Raw genomic sequence first — 8,113 nt, forward strand, 5'->3', positions numbered from 1 at the left:
TTTGAAAACATTCATTCCTGTTTCGAGGATTTTCTAATAATGAAGGCGACATTTTCATATTTTCCGGGATAGTTCGAAAATCCAGCGGCCAGCCGTGAAAACAAAGTTGCAAGTGAAATATCAATTTAAAAAAAACTAAAATATTAAGAAATATCAACCATCGAAAAGTATCGATGATTATTGGTTGCAATATATAAATGGTTTCTTTGGAATTAAACTGATTTTTTACGATCCGAGTGGAATATTGTAATTTTCTGAATATTTATGGACGCAACGTTCTTCGGTATGAGTCGTTTCTAACAATTATCTCCTTATAGACGCAACAGATAGAAGTCAGATCAGTAGCAATCACCATCAAATGTTTTTCGACGTAAGTCTATACCCCCTTTCATTTTTCGAGAAAACTCCCTTTAAAGTTTTTTTGTCCTCTGAAGTTGTTAAAACGTAGAGGAATAATGCAATGATTTATAATACTGTGATGTTGAAATTTAAAAAAAATATTAACGAAGCCTTTTTGTTTATGGTTATTTCCTTATTCTAGAATTTAAAAAAAGTGCTAAAACTTAAAAAATAAAACAGAAAAACACATTCAGAAACTAGAGTTCAAAATGCCACATTCCCTCCTTAAAATACTACTTAACAATATATGTGGGGTGGGATAAAGAAAATATAAAATCCGTTCCAGATAAAAAATATTTAGAATTTAAAGTTCATATCGGTAAAGTGCTTCCGCCAGATGACTTGCATAGCCCAGTAAACAGTTTAGAGAAAAACTTCAATCCTGAAACAGAAAAAAATTCTTAAAAATTTTTTTTTTGTAAGGTGGGGATTAATTATTTACAAAATACACGCCTTTGCCTCTCTCCCAACTAATCTTACCTGAGACCGAATTTAAAGAATTTGAGCGGAGGCTTAAATTTGAGCTGCGGCTCAAATATGGTTGGTTTTACTTAAATTGTATTCAATGTTTCAAGATTTAAGCCGGCGCTCAATTAAAACCGGTTTTTGGCAGATTTAAGACGCGGCTTAAATTCATTAAATTCGGACACTGGGATATGTTTTGTTTAAAATCATCTCCGTTCGGATCTAATTTATTTTCTCCATGTGTAAGCATAATGCAAATAAAAAGAGGGCAATGCCGGATTCACAACGGTACCTTTATACCATTTGTGTGTTCGTTGAGTCCAGAGATGTGTGTGTTTAAACTCCTTGAAATCGGATGTATTCATATATATATATATAAATACATATATATATACATATATAAATATATTATATATATATATATTTTTTTTCATGAGATATTATTAATAAGCAATCACAATTTACTATGCAGCTTGGACCCGCCTAACCAGGGTTGGTTGTTTTGAGTGGTATTCAGCTGCAATTTACGAATAGCCTGAACTCAACACAGCGCACACTTAAATGTACAGCTGAATACAAGCGAGGGATACAAAAGGAGGTTAAATAGTACAAAGAGGAACTATGTACATTGTACAAATGTACGCGAAACTTTGACCTCGTCAAAGGTTAGCTTCTATCTTGCCACAATATTACAGGGGCTCATTTCAGGAAGCTTTTAAATAAAATGTTTGTTGTATAGCAAAATAGAAATTAAAAATACTTTAAATTGCAGATTTACGCAGATTGATTATTAATCTGAAGATTTTGCTAAAAAAAAAAATGCAGTTTCAAATATTTTTTTTTAATTATTACCTTTTCTTTCCTCTTATAATGATGAAATAAGGTCTACTATCAACTGTATTGATTTTTTTTTAAATATTGAATTAATCAAAGAAGTCAAACTTGTCACTTTGGACTTCAAGACGGTTTCTAGTTTTACATCAGACAAATCCATTGAAAATTTTTGAAGCAATCGATCATCTGCTGTGCTTGTTTTCTTTACAACAAGAATCAAAGATATTGAAAAGCCCAAGAAGATACACAGAACTATATCAGAGCTGTCAACATTTGTTTCGATAAAACAAGGATATAAAATTTCTTTACTCATTTTTATGAGATTAAGCTTTTCGGTATTTAAGAGTGGTCTTTCTTCTTGAGCAGATAAATACTGAATATCTACCAATTAATCTGAGTAGCCTCACCCCCATCCAAGTGAGAAAATAGAATAAGTCTGAAAATTATAGAACTTAAAAAAAAATTGCAGTATTCCCCCATGAATAAGGGAGGTGATATTATTGAATTTGAAGAGTTGTTATATGATCATCACATGATTATTTTTCATAACTATTCAGTTCACCTATTGCTTAAATAGTCTTAATATTTTGAATTAGCATGAGTATGAATTTAAGAAGGTTTTAACTACTTTCAAATTGAAAAAAACCCAGAAAACCCCGGTAAAACCCAATAAAACCAACTGGGGCGGGTTTTTTTGAAGAAAACAAAACGTTTTATTTCCAACCCTGACTGTGCTCCTTACTTTCTTGCTGTCCCCAGGTAGATACTACAGGCTACCATAGGCATAAAGGGGTTGGTGGTGGTGGTGGAAAGATGATGGAGCTCTTGGAATACATTTATGTACTCAACGAACACACAAAGGTGTTCAGGGTACTGTTGTAAATTGGGCATGGCCCACTTTGCGTGGAGGGTTACTTAGAATTATGCTAGCCGTTCTTTTAGGCCCACTGCCCCCCCCCCTCTCTATTAAAAACTCACTGAACGCGCCCATTTTTAACAGGGGGGGGGGGGTAATGATATATTTTTTGTAGAGTGTGGTGGAAAAACTGAACTAGATTTACCTGTTTGTCCTCCTGGAACATAGCTAATAATAAACCATACTAACGACACCACCTAATATGTTAACATTTTATAACAGAAACTTAGAAGCAAATAGTTAATAAGAAATATTCTGGGCTACCATTTAACAATTGGGTCTATCATTTTTTTGTTCATTTTTAATTACAATTAAGCAAATATTTGAAAGATTAAAGAAAAATATCCTGACTTCTATATATAAATTTGGCTTGTCTGTTTGATTGTTTGTATCCAATAAACGTCAAAACTGCTGAACCGATCAGGCCAAAATTTTTTGTGGGACATCACGTGACTACAGGGAAGGTTTATGAATGATAAAAAAAAAAAAAAAATGTGTTTTAGAGGTTTATAATTTTGTAAAAAAATTTAAATTCTTGAAAATGCGCGAATTCTTTTTAAATCCGCAAAAAAAATTTTTTCTTTGTTTTAAAATGTAAACAAAAAGAACATGTTCACAATTTCAATAGAAGATGGGCGCAAAGCGCCCTAAAAGCCTAGTATTTTAAATTCCGATTAAAATGTTAGCTGACAAATTTTCTCAAGGCTCAGAATGAAAGTAAAATTTTCAGATATTGAGAAATAACAAATTGAGAAACTTTGTATCAAATTTTTCTGTCATTGATCAGACTAGTCAAAAGTAACATTTTAAATTTAGATTTCTGTTTGTTTACAAATAAAATATCCTCTGAAATATGAGACTTGATATACTTTGTGACTTTATCTTTTTTATGTTTTTGACCCAATTTTTCATAGCTTCTCTAGTCTAATATACTAAGAGAAATGTTTATGTAAGTGACAAAAAGAGAATTACTTATTTGACATAAAAAAATAACATCACATGTTTAGGTAGAAGTCTATCTGGTACTTTTCGAATAATATAAAAAATGGTAAAAACTATAAAACAAAAATATCTAAAACATTTTTCTGTTAAAAATTCCTGAAAAGCTGCAGCTGTACAAGTGAGTATTGTACTCTGTAATCCCATAGCAAAATACAGAGTCCCTAAAAATGAGTAATTTAATGAGACAGTATCAATTTCATGTCATCATGTATTTCAAGACTGGAATGTTCAATTCACAACGGTACCCCTGAAACCTCTATCTGAGTAAAAATGAAGGATATCGCCAATTTACGAAATAATTAAGTGTAATTTTCTCACAATTTTCACATTGTCAAGTTACTTTAACAACGAAGTCACAATTGAAATCAATCAATTTTTAGAGAGAAAGTTAATGGTATCACATACATCTTTGATCAGACAACGGTTCAAATGGTATATTTGTAAATTGAATATGCCACTTTTAAATGCTCCGACGAAAATTTCAACAAAAAATCGTTTTTATTGGCAGCAAAAGTGGGATGACTGCCAAAAACGCGATTTATTTGTTGATTATAGCATTTTTTTTATTTTAAAATTTATAGTGTCCGACATGAAGCATCAATAATTTGCAAAATAAAAATTCTGAAGAGCGCGGCGCAATAAAGAAATGAACAGGTAGAATATAAATAATAATTTTGAACAGTGCGGCGTAATGAAGAAATGAACAGATAGATGTATCTTTACCTGATAAAGACAACAGGTAAACCACTGTGAATGGAACGCGTTCCTTGCTGAACAAATGCTTCACATGGTTCCAGGGTCCGTACAAAAAGGAAAAACTAAAAATGAATTTAAATTCAAATAATTGTGATAAAAAAGTCCCCGGCATGTCCCTGTCCATCACTCTGCAACAACTACTTCTATAGTTTTTCTTAGGATTGTTTAATAATTAAAGTTCTATTTAACTCACTTTACAGTGAGTAAAGATGAGAGCTAAACTATTCAAATTTTAATGCAAAAAAGGGAGTGTCTGGCTAGAAATGGCAGTTGAGCTGCGAGTCCAGTATCGTAAAAGAAATTTTTTATAAATAATGTGAGACCTATATCACATTCTTACGTTGTATAATTTCTAAGTAAGAGCGCAAAATCGATCTTTAAAATCCTCCTGGCGATCCACCTAGGCAGATTGTGATGCGGAACGCATGCTCAGCAGGTTGTGGTGAGAAATGATAAGATCAAGCCTGGTGACACTTTGAAGTCAGTCTAGTGTTAATAGCTGATGCACATATGATTTATTTAATAACTGCGTAGTGGTAAGATACACAAAAGGTTTTATATTCTATTGAAGTAAATTGTGATGAAATGGTGGTAAAATGGTCCAAGTTCATCTATTTACAAGAGAGACTCATTTTCTTGACAAAAAAGAACAAATTTCATGAAGCTTGGGCCGAATTTAATGGATTGGAGAGGTCGCTAAACTACCTACAGCCGGTTCAAATCCTGAAAACCGATTCAAATCCTAATGGAATTTAGCTTTGAACCGGGCGGTGGAAGGTAGTTCAGCGATCTAGTTCAAATTCATTATTGGTTCTTGGATAAGTTAAAAATTGTACCTTGCTATAGTGAACAAACTTCCCAATGAGAAGAGGAGAGAAAACTTCCTTGCTTTCAGTACAATAAACGGAATATACAGGCTAGCTAGTCCAAAACAGATAATTCCTAAAATATAAATATTCAAGTAAATGATGAGATAATTTCAAATCACTTTTGATGAATAATAGTAACGGGAGTGGGAAGAAGGGGGGGGGGGAGTTCTTAGTTCGGAGGAAAAAAGAAAGTTTAAAAAGTTGATATTCTTCCTTTAAAAAAATTATTTTCTTACGTCTTCAAACACAGAAACATAAAGAAGCATTCCTTATATAGGTAGGAGGGGACTAGAGGACTTTCTTTTAAGCGCAATAAAATTACCTAAAACTATACTAGTCATGAAACCAAATATTCTTTGTTTTCTTGAGAGTCCTGGTAACCATGTGCTGGCTGTACTGCTGCTCTTACTCCCAAACCATGCTCCAGTCCCAGAGCCACCCTCTCCCTAAAGAGAACTAGGTTACCAGAGCTCAAAATTTTAGAATTTGATACCTCTCATCCCGATCGCTTAATATGAATATCCAATGTGGATATTTTTAATTTCCTTCTTAATCTACTCCTTCTCTTTCTTTTTCTCTCGATGCCAGTTTCCAACCAATGCAATGAAAGTTTAAGTAAACTTTCTGTAAGCGTAATTTCAAGTAACCTCCCATTCAAAAAGGGGGGCAATGCCCGATTCAGAATGGTACCCTTGAACCTTTTTTCTCCTCAATGATGTTGAAAATATTGTCGTTATTCTAGTTTAAATAGTGTTTAATTCTGATAATTCCTACATGTGTTCCTGTAGTTAAAATGTTCAAGTCATTTTTAAGGAAAAATCACAATTGAATATAATCAGTTTTCAAATTTAACCATGGATACCGTTGTAAATCGGACATTACCATCTTTGAATGGAGTCAATTGAAATTACACTTGCAGTCACTTTAAGCAATATGAATGCTAGACAGTAGACACTCGCCAGCCGTCACCTGTTCGGATAAAAAAGGTTCTTCATCTTCTTTAAGACCTCCAGATTCTCCAAATGGGGACTAAAAAAGAAATGTTAACAGACTGCCTTTTCACGAGAGAAATATTTGCATCTAAGATAAGAAAAAGGAGTGAAAAAATCCAAAAAGAAAAATGGAGGCTAAATACACACATACATTAATAACCAGAAAACTCTGAGTAGGAAGAAGACGACTTTATAGCAATACTTCAGTTGTTGAGATAAAGGAGGCCTCGAGGTTTTCAAAGGTTGGTTTCCCTAGGGAGATTAGGTTACTTATTAAGGTTTAAGGTTGTTGTAAAAACAAGTTTTACTAGACACTTATTAAATCACTAATTAAGTGAAATGGGTCTGTTTACACTGAGAAATTGCTGTGTCCCATGCTCATTGGACTATTTAAAGTCATAACTTTATTCGAAAAGTCGTCTTCCTATGTCAGAGTTTTCTGGTTATCACTGTTTCAAACTTTTATCTTAAAAAAGCACCAGAATGTTGGGTTTTGTGAATATAATAGTGTAATCCCCCACTAGACAGATTCCTACATTCTTCCTTGTTTTTCAATCTATATATGATCTTGTTTAACCCCTAAATATCTGTGATTAAAACTGGTTTTTCTCCTCCGAACAAACACGATTTACGCCGACGAACCATACGCTAACTTATTTTACCTTGAATGTTGGTAGCTTGAGGTTACTTGTCAGGCTGGATAAGGAAATGCTATTCGCAGAAGACGACTTCTTTAAATAACTAAAAACACATAATATAGCATTAATAAATTATCTTCCTGTTGGGACAAAATAAATAATTTTGTGGGAAAAATAAATAATTTATGGAGGGAAAAAATTAATTTTGTAAGGGAAAAAGTTAATCGCGTAGGATTTTGGAAAGTGTCGATTGAAAACAAAACCATTCTAAGAACAATCAAAATTTTAGACAAATCGGTCAAGGGGGGTTTATGAGTTATAATCAGAAAACAGACAGAGATTACAGCTTTATATATATATATATATTTGTAATAGATTATACAAACTGATTCAAATGGAATTTTTTGGGTCTTAAGAGGATACAGTGTTCACCCAGAAGAGGATACAGTGTTCACCCAGAAAAGGATACAGTGTTCAACCAGATTAATCCTTGATAAACCCCTGAGTGATCACAATAATGCTTCTCAAAATTTAGAAGATTAAACACAAAATAAAAAAAAAACGAACCTGTTCAGATCTTCAGAAAGGCTCATAATTCAATCTCTGTATTCTATCTGCTGTAATACAAAAATCTTAGTAAACAATCCTTTCTTGGTGCATTTAATCTTATTCCAATACTTCTGATTTAATAAATATATTTAATCTTATTCCATTACTTCTTATTTACTAAATATATTTTATCTTACTCCATTAATCCTAATTTGCAAAATGCATTTAGTCTTATTCCATTAATCCTAATTTACTAAATATATTTAATCTTATTCCAATACTCCTAATTTACTAAATATGTTTAATCTTATTCCATTAATCCTAATTTACTAAATATGTTTTATCTTATTCCAATACTCCTAATTTACTAAATGTATTAAATCTTATTCCATTATTTATAATTTACTAAATAAGTTTAATCTTATTTCATTACTTATAATTTACTAAATATATTTAATCAGCTTAATTCATTACTTATAATTTACTAACTATTTTTAATCTTATTTCATTACTTTTAATTTACTAAATATATCTAATCTTATTCCATTACTTATAATTTACTAAATATATTTAATCTTATTCCATTACTTATAATTTACTTAATATATTTAATTTTAATCCATTACTTATAATTTACTGAATATATTTTTCTGCTTTAAGTACTACGCACTTTAACTACTAATTAGCTTAACC

This window comes from Eurytemora carolleeae, unplaced genomic scaffold (assembly GCF_000591075.1).
Source record: "Eurytemora carolleeae unplaced genomic scaffold, Eaff_2.0 scaffold718, whole genome shotgun sequence".
Classification (NCBI taxonomy): domain Eukaryota; kingdom Metazoa; phylum Arthropoda; class Copepoda; order Calanoida; family Temoridae; genus Eurytemora; species Eurytemora carolleeae.